A 10,052-nucleotide genomic window follows, 5' to 3' on the forward strand; every position below is an offset into this window, starting at 1 on the left:
GTGAAGTTACTCCAAGTAACTATAACGTTACTTCACGGCTCTTGAACTCAATCCCACGGTTGATGAAGGCCAAATGAAGGAAGATAAACCCCTCCTTCTCCTCTACGCCCATGTCAAGGGTCAGACATCCTACAGGACCCCAAGGCGGTCAGAATACTCTAAACTGAAGGTTAACAAGTTGTTGATGAAGAGTTAACATGACCTCCTTGTTACTGTACTCTACTTGTCTGTCGACAAAGGATCCCAAGATAACAATTTTCTTACCTTGCCCTACCACTCAAATGTTTCTGTAGGCTGGTTGTAACGATTTTCACCTCTGCTGGTTTAAGGGGATAATGTTAACTTTTTAACTTAGAACAGAAACAAAGAGGAATTTATATCGCCAGAGAGAGGTGAACCTGTGGGACTTACTACCACAGGTGATCAAAAATTCACCTGAGTCGTTGGGTATATGTAAAATGGAAGTTGATAAGTTCTTGATTCGGAAAGGTGTCAGAGGTTACACAAAGAAGGTTGAGAGGGATAATAAATCAGCCATGATTGCAGCCTTAATGGGTGGAATGATCAGATTATGCTCCTTTGTCTTGTGGTCAAACTTGCAAGCAGAAGAGAAGTGATTTTGGTCAGCAGTCAGTCCAGTAGCACGTGGCAGGGTGATTGTAGTCACACAAAGGTTCCTTTGGCCTCATTACCCAGGCGTCACCTCTCCAGAGGAACCTGTTCGCCAGCACCCTCATACCAGGCCACTTGAAATGAGGATCGGAGGGAGAAGTGCCCTCTGGCTCGGATCCCGTATGTTTCCAACGCTGCCCCAGATCCGGCTTGCCCCATCGCGAGTGCCGGGGCAGCCTTTTTTTCTGACCTTGCATGTACGCACAGCGACTTTGGTGTTGGTCTCTGGTCCCAATGACATGGGAAGATTGGAGCTCCTGAACTCCCGTTTAGTTCACTAGTCCTCCCTCAGTGGGCCACGGAAATAGAAGCCGAGCACTGGGTTGGAATTACTGCACCGCTTCAACATAATGGGGTGTGCCTTCGTGTTTCACTTTGACTAATGCCTTGAAAGCGAAGCTGTGTCATATATTTGAAGCTAGGGAAAATGCACCATATTGTGTAGCTTTTGTCTGGAACTTCCTAATTGTGAGGAGATGTTCCCCCCAAACCCCTCACCCAACCTAGCTTCTTGCACTCCTTACCCAGCTTCTAGAAGGGGGCAGTGGTGAGGGGGAGCTGCAGAGTCAGATGAGGTCCTGTGAGATGGGGAAAATTCCACAATCCCTGTTGAAGATCTGTTGTTGGCCAATCTCAGATGCCATGACCATACCTGCGCTTTGTGGGATCTTCCTCTACAAAATCTGGCTGCCATATTTCCTCGTATTACCCCAGTGTCGTATATGTCTCAGGGTGTGGAGAGCTTTATAATGCACCATCTTGTCTTAGTTTTACAGGTTGAGCACCCCTTAACTAAAGTGCTTTGGAGCAAAAAATTGGTTTGGATTTTGGAATATTTACATCAATATAACAAGACACGCTGGGGATGGGACCCAAGTCTAAACACAAAATCCATTTACATTACTTATACAGCTTACACGCATACACTGAAGGTAGTTTTTTATATAATATTTTTGTGCATGAACCAATAATTGAACCATCTGGAAGGTCTGGTTAGCATGACTTGTGCTAAGAGAGCCCCACTCAAGGTGTCTGAGGTCACTTTTCAGAACTGTCTGTGATTTCCAGAGACCTGCGCATTGCCTGGGAACCTTCCCAGTGCCTTGTGGAGTTTGTTTTCCATTTGGAGTCGTGCAGGCGCCCTGAAAGCATTTTAGATCCCGGAGGTTTTCAGATTTTCGGATGAGGGGTGTTCAACCTGTTCAAGGCAGTTTTTTTAAGCAAATGAAACAGATATTCAATGTGCAGCCTACTGTGTATAGTGTGACTTAGTTATCCTTGGTGTATGGATGCCAGAGAGGAAATGGTGGGGAAGGGTGGGTGGGACAGTACAAGACAAGTTATTGGCCCACGTCTTCACAGGGACTTAGTGATACCTCTGACCCCATCAATGCAGCCCACCGCAACTGGGACTTGCTTACGTTAGCAATGCGGCATAGAGGCACGGTGAGTGGAGACTGCCGCCCGACAGCTGCAGCGACCCCGGTTCGATCCTGACCTCAGGTGCTGCCTTGGTGGAGTTTGAACGTTCTCCTTGTGACCGCGTGGGTTCCCCCAGTTGCGCCGGTTTCCTCCCTCATCCCAAAGACGTGCCGGTTGGTAGGTTAAATGGTGGCTGCAAACTGTTCTTTGGAGTGTAGGGGAGAATCTGGCTGGAACTGACGGGAATTCGAGGGATAGGGAATGGTTGGGACAGGCTGTATTTTTGAGTCAGATGACTATAGAAACGGAGAGTGGTATGAAGTTTATTTGGTATCTGGGCTTCCTACGGGTTGATTACGTGCTGAAGCTTGTCACTTTGAGGAGTTTAAGGTCTCTTAAACATTTCCAGCCCCTTTTCATAAGAACGTGTCCCATATTTTTAAGGTTTTGATGTAAAAAGGTTTTGATGTAAAAGCAGGAACCAGTGCTTCCTTGGTGTGTATTGTATCGTGTCTGTCGAACTGTGTGTGAGAATGAGTTCTGAGCTCATCGTCCTCAACAAATTATGCTTTAATGTGTCTTTTTTTTTGGATATATAAATAAATATCTCTATCTATTATACATTTGCTGGTTGTGTTGACTTTCATTGCATGGTGGCAGTGTGCAGATCGTAGCGCAAGAGAATTTACTTGTTCTGAACTTTATCGGTGATCTTTGGATTCCGAGTTAGTCAGGGATTTGCTCCTTGCTTCTCCTTCAGTGACTGTAGGGTCTAACAGTGTGAAAACAGGCTCTTCAGCCCAACTGGTCCGTGCCAACCCAGATGCCTGTCCAATCTGGTGCTACTTGCCATGACCTTAATCTTTTCAATCCCTGTTCTTGGGCAGCTCATCCCTCATTTGTTTTGTGTAAAAGGAAGTTGTCCCTTATGTTCCTCTTACATTTTTTCCCTCTCACCTTAAACCTTTGTCCTCTAGTTTCCTTGTTTATTCACTTGTTGAGACAGTACGGAGGAGACCCTTGCGTTTCTTTGAGCTGCAACCGCAACCCCCAACTTAACTCCTGCCTAACCACAAGACAATTTACAGTGACCAGTTAACCTACCAACTGGTACATCTTTGGACCGTGGGAGGAAACCGGAGCACCCGGAGGAAACCCACGTGGTCATGCGGAGAACGTACAAACTACTTACAGGCTGGGATGGGAATTGAAACCGGGTTGCTGGTACTGGAAAATGTGATGCTAACCACTACGCTATCGTGCCGCCCCTCTTCATACCCCAACTCTGAGGGGCGGGCGCAGGGGAGAGGACTGAGCACATTCACCTTGTCTATACCCCTCATGATTTTACACACTTCTATAAGATCATCCTTTAGTCTCACACCTTCTAAGGAATAAAGTCCCAGCCTGTCGGACCTTGCCCTATAAACACAGTCTGGCAAGTCGTCACAGAGTTCTTTGTTTGGAGTATGCTCTAGTCTTGGAAGGAATTACCCAAATGCATGTTAAACTGATTATTCTGATTGGATTTTTGTACTCGGGATAGGATGTCACAGACACACCAGTGGTGGGGGGGGGGGCGGGCAGCACAAGGAATGTGAGTATTTGTCAGAGATTTTCCAGCATCCACAGAATGGGTTTCGGCCCAAAACGTTGACTGTTTACTCTTTTCCACAGATGCTGCCTGGCCTGCTGAGTTGCTCCAGCATCTTGTGTGTTCTCCTCTGGATTTCCGGCATCGGCATTTTCTCTTGTTTGTGATCTGGAGAACGTTACATGTTCGTCACAGTAAAATGGGTTGATCTCATGTTCTGGTTTCTTGAATTTCTCATGGAAAATTCCCAACCTGTGGTTTCTATTTCATTCCATATTCTCAACATTTATCTTCCAGAATGTTCTTCATGTCTCCTGTTTATTCGTATTGAAAACTGGGGTTTGATTCTCTCCCTCTCCCACTCTCTCTCCCCCACACTTTCCCACGCTCTCTCCCCACCTCTCCCTCTCACCCTGTCTCCCCCTCTCTCACCCCGTCTCCCCTCTCTCTCACCCCTCTCCCACCCCTCTCTCCCCACTCTCTCACCCCACCCCTCTCTCTCCCACCCCCTCCCTCCCGCCTCTCACCCCACCCCTCTCTCCCACTCTCCACTCCCTTCTCACCCCTTCACTCCTTCCTCCCTCCCTCCCTCCCCCATCTCCCTCCCTCCCCCATCTCCCCTATTCTTTCTCCTCCCCTCTGACAACTCCAATTTAACCACACTGGGAAAATTTGCGGTGATCAGTTAACCTACCAGAAACATCGCTGGGCAGTGGGAGGAAACCGGAGCAAACGGTGGGAAACCTCCACACATTCCACGGGGAGGACGTGCAGAGAATCCTGACAGAGAATGCTGGGATTGAACTCCGAACTCCGACCCCCTGAGCTGTAATACCGTTGCGCTGACTGCTAAACTACCAGGATACCCTGCTACATTCTTAGACCATACATTTACTTGCGATTAAGATAGGGCTTGGAAATGATTCACAAGGTTGTTACCTGAATTAGGGCTTGAGGTATAAAGAGAGATTTCATAAACTGGGACTGGTTTCCCTGAATCAAAAGAGGTGGAGGGGTGACAAGACGGAGGTATATAAGATTATGAAAGGGTAGGCAGCTAAAGTCTCATTCCTTTGGGAAACTTGAAGGTGTAGCTTTAAGGTGAGAGGTTTATTGGTAATCTATCAGTGGTATTTTCCCCCACACAATTTGTTGGGTGTACGGAATGAGCTGCCAGAGGAGGTGGTGGGGGTTGGAATAGTAACAACATTTAATAGGTATTTGGACAGGTACCTGAACGAGCAGGGCGTAGTGGGGGAATCTAGGACTCGAGAGCACAGTCTTACAATACAAGGACATCCCTTTAGAACAGAATTTCTGTAGCCAGAGGGTGGTGAATCTGTGGAATTCATTGCCACAGAGAGCTGTGGAGGCCAAGTCATTGGGTATATCTAAAGCAGGAGTTGATAGCTTCTTGATCAGGGTGTCAAAAGTTACAGAGAGAAGGTGTGAGAATGGGGTTGAGAAGGATAATAAAATAGCCATGATGGAATGGCAGAGGAGACTTGGGCTGAATGGCCTAATTTTGCATCTATGCCTTATGGCTTTAAGTGGGGTTAGCTTAATGGGTTGGCATTGTTAAATAATCAGCTTATCTTGAAACTATCACACTTCATTTGAGAAACTCCCATAGAGAATTTGACTTTGACCCTGTGGTGACCTCTTAGAAGTTTCAATAGACAATAGACAATAGGTGCAGAAGTAGACCATTCAGCCCCTCGAGTCTGCACCGCCATTTTGAGATCATGGCTGATCATTCACTATCAATACCCAGTCCCTGCCTTGTCCCCATATCCCTTGATTCCCCTATCCATCAGATATCTATCTAGCTCCTTCTTGAAAGCATCCAGAGAATTGGCCTCCACCGTCTTCCGAGGCAGTGCATTCCACACCTCCACAACTCTCTGGGAGAAGAAGCTCTTCCTCAACTCTGTTTTAAATAACTGACCTCTTATTCTCAATCCATGCCCTCTGGTACTGGACTCTCCCAACATCTGGAACATATTTCCTGCCTCAATCCTATCAAATCCTTTAATTATCTTAAACGTTTCAATCAGATCCCCTCTCAATCTCCTCAATTCCAGTGTGTACAAGCCCAATCTCTCCAATTTCTCTGCGTAAGACAGCCCTGCCATCCCAGGAATCAACCTAGTGAATCTACGCTGCACTTCCTCAATTGCCAGAAGATCCTTCCTTAAACCTGGAGACCAAAACTGTACACAATATTCCAGGTGTGGTCTCACCAGGGCCCTGTACAAATGCAAAAGGACATCCTTGCTCTTGTCCTCAATTCCCCTTGTAATAAAGGCCAACATTCCATTTGCCCTCTTCACTGCCTGTTGCACTTGCTCATTCACCTTCATTGACTGATGAACTAGGACTCCTAGGTCTCTTTGCATTTCTCCCTTTTACCTAACTCTACACCGTTCAGACAATACTCTGCCCTCTTGTTCCTGCTTCCAAAGTGGATAACTTTACATTTATTCACATTGAATGACATCTGCCAAGTATCTGCCCACTCACCCAGCCTATCCAAGTCTCCCTGTATTCTCCTAACGTCCTCTTCGCATGTCACACTGCCACCCAGTTTAGTATCATCAGCAAGCTTGCTGATATAGTTTTCAATGCCCTCATCAAAATCGTTGACATAAATCGTAAAGAGCTGTGGTCCCAATACAGAGTCCTGTGGTACCCCACTAGTCACCTCCAGCCAGTCCAAGAAACACCCATTCACTGCTACCCTTTGCTTTCTATCTGCCAACCAGTTTTCTATCCATGTTGAAACCCTGCCCCCAATGCCATGAGCTCTGATTTTACTCACCAATCTCCTATGTGGTACCTTATCGAATGCCTTCTGAAAATCTAGGTACACTACATCCACTGGCTTACCCTCGTCTAACATCCTTGTTACACCCTCAAAAAACTCCAACAGATTAGTCAAGCATGATTTGCCCTTGGTAAATCCATGCTGGCTCGGCCTAATCCTATTACTGCCATCAAGATATGCCACTATTTCGTCCTTAATAATGGACTTCCCCACGACTGATGTTAGGCTAACAGGGCGATAGTTCTCCGTTTTCTCCTTCCCTCCCTTCTTGAAAAGTGGGATAACATTAGCCACTCTCCAATCTTAAGGAACTGATCCTGAATCTAAGGAACATTGGAAAATGATTACCAATGCATCTGCAATTTCCTGAGCCACCTCTTTTAGAACCCTCGGATGCAGACCATCTGGACCCGGGGATTTATTAGCCTTCAGTCCTATCAGTCTACTCATCACAGTTTCTTTCCTAATGTCAATCTGTTTCAATTCCTCTGATATCTTATGACCCTGGCCCATCCATACATCTGGGAGATTGCTTGTGTCCTCCCTGGTGAAGACAGATCTAAAGTACGCATTAAATTCTGTTGCCATTTCCCTGTTTCCCATAACAATTTCTCCCAATTCATTCTTCAAGGGGCCAACATTGTTCTTAACTATCTTCTTTCTCTTCACATAGCTAAAAAAGCTTTTGCTATCCCCTTTTATATTCCTGGCTAGACTGAGCTCATACCTGATTTTTTCTCTCCGTATTGCTTTTTTAGTTAAGATCTGCTGTTCCTTAAAACTTTCCCAATCATCTGTATTCCCACTCATCTTAGCCCTGTCATACTTCTTTTTCTTTAATACTATACAATCTCTGACTTCCTTTGTCAACCACTGTGGTCCCTTCCCCCTCTTTGAATCCTTCCTTCTCATTGGAATGAACTGCTTTTGCATCTTTTGTATTATCCCCAAGAATATCTGCCACTGCTGATCCACTGTCTTTCCTGCCAGGGCATCCGCCCATTTAACTTTGGCCAGCTCTTCCCTCATGGCTTCGTAGTCTCCTTTATTTAATTGCAACACTGACACCTCTGATCTGCCCTTATCCCTCTCAAATTGTAGATTAAAAACTTATCATGTTATGATCACTACTTCCTAATGGCTCCTTTAGTTCAAGATCACTTATCAATTCCTGTTCATTACACATCACCAAGTCCAAAATAGCCTCGTTCCTGGTTGGCTCAAGCACAAGCTGTTCTAAAAATACATCCCTTAGACACTCCACAAACTCCCTATCCTGGGGTCCAGCACCTACCTGATTCTCCCAGTTCACCTGCATGTTGAAATCTCCCATAATGACTGCGTTACCTTTAGCACATGCCAATGTTAACTCCCTAATCAACTTGTACCCAATATCCACGCTACTGTTTGGGCAAAACACAAAATCACCACTCATAAGGTTGAACGAGTACAGAGAAAATTTACAAGGATGTTGCCAGATCTGGAGGACCTGAGTTAGAACAAAAGGTCGCATAGGTTAGGACTTTATTTTTTAGAAGGTAGAAGATGGGGAGGGGATTTGACAGTTGTGTATAAAATTATGAGGGTTATGGCAGGCTTTCTCCTCAGCTTGTGTGTGGGGCTACAAGCAGAGGTCAAGGGTGAAAGATGAAAAGTTTAAGGGGAACATGAAGGGGGTAACTTATTCACTCAGAGGGATGTGAGAGTGTGGAACAAGCTGCCAGCACAAGTGGTGCATGCAAGTTCGATTTCAAAGGTTATGAGAAGTTTGGATTGGTACAAACTAGGACTATGGTCCTGGTGCAGGCCGATGGGAGTCAGCAGTTTAAGTGGTTTGGCACAGATGAGATGGGCCAAAGGGCCTGTTTCTGTGCTGAACTTCCCTATGACTCCAAGCTCCAAAGATTCCAGCTTCAGCCCGTTCAGCAGCTTTTGATGGGAGTTGTTTTGGAGAAGTATTTTCTCTTGCTGTAGCCGTGGGGAAGGAGGTTTAAGAGCCCTAGTTCAGCAAGTTCAGGAACTGTTATTACTCTTCAATCATCAGGCTCCAGAAACAGTGAGGATAACTTCACTCAACCTATGGACTCACTTTCAAGGACTCTCAAACACAGGTTCTCAGTTTTAACCTATTTTATCTTGCACAGTTTGTATCTTGCACATTGGTTGCTTGTCAGTCTTTAGTTTTTCATTGATTCTATTGTTTTTTATACTATGAATGCCTGCAAGAAAATGGATCTTGGGGTAGTAATCACGAGAAAATCTGCAGGAGTAGTAATATGGTGACATGTACATACTTTGATTAAATCATTTACGTTGAAGATTGATTTTAAGTGTGTGGAGGTGAGGGGAGAGTAGCATTATATTGGGCAGGATATGATGTAGATTAACAATCTGGAAGAGGGGACCAAGTGAAACATAGAAACATAGAAAATAGGTGCAGGAGTAGGCCTTTCGAGCCTGCACTGCCATTCAGTATGATCATGGCTGATCATCCAACTCCGAACCCTGTACCTGCTTTCTCTCCATACCCCCGATCCCTTTAGCCACAAGGGCCATATCTAACTTCCTCTTAAATATAGCCAATGAACCGCCCTCAACTGTTTCCTGTGGCAGAGAATTCCACAGATTCACCACTCTCTGTGTGAAGAAGTTTTTCCTCATCTCGGTCCTAAAAGGCTTCCCCTTTATCCTTAAACTGTGACCCCTCGTTCTGGACTTCCCCAACATCGGAAACAATCTTCCTGCATCTAGCCTGTCCAATCCCTTTAGAATTTTATATGTTTCAATAAGATCCCCCCTCTTTTATGTAGTTATGGAGTTTATGTAAGTTTGCTGATGACACTAAATTGAGTGGAAAAGCAAATTGTGCAGGAGAGTCTGCAGAGAGATATATAATAAGTGGGCAAGGGTCTGGCAGATAGAGTACAATGTTGGTAAATGCGAAGAAAATTTGGAAAAACTTTGGAAGGAAAAATGAAAGATCGGTGCAGAGGAAGTTCACCAGGTTGATTCCAGAGATGAAGGGTTTAGACTCTGAGGACAGATTGAGTCGCCTGGGACTGTACTCGCTGGAATTCAGAAGAATGAGAGGAGATCTTACAGAAACATAGAAAATTATGGAAGGGATAGATAAGTTAGCGGCAGGAAAGTTGTTTCCAATGGTAGGTGAGACGAGAACTAGGGGACACAGCCTCAAGATTCGGGGGAGTAGCTTTAGGGCGGAGATGAGGAGGAACTGCTTTTCCCAGAGAGTGGTGAATCTGTGGAATTCTCTGCCCAATGAAGAAGTGGAGGCTACCTCAGTAAATATATTTAAGGCAAGGTTGGATAGATTTTTGCATAGTAGGGGAATTGAGGGTTATGGGGGAAAGGCAGGTAGGTGGAGATGAGCCTGTGGTCAGATCGGCCATGATCTATTGAATGGTGGAGCAGGTTCGACGGGCCTGATGGCCGACTCCTGCTCTTATTTCTTATGTTCTTAGTAAGTTAAAGGGTGGGGAGACTGTTTATAACGGGTGGACTGTTGGACGGTACTGA

This window comes from Hypanus sabinus, chromosome 29 (assembly GCF_030144855.1).
Source record: "Hypanus sabinus isolate sHypSab1 chromosome 29, sHypSab1.hap1, whole genome shotgun sequence".
NCBI lineage: Eukaryota > Metazoa > Chordata > Chondrichthyes > Myliobatiformes > Dasyatidae > Hypanus > Hypanus sabinus.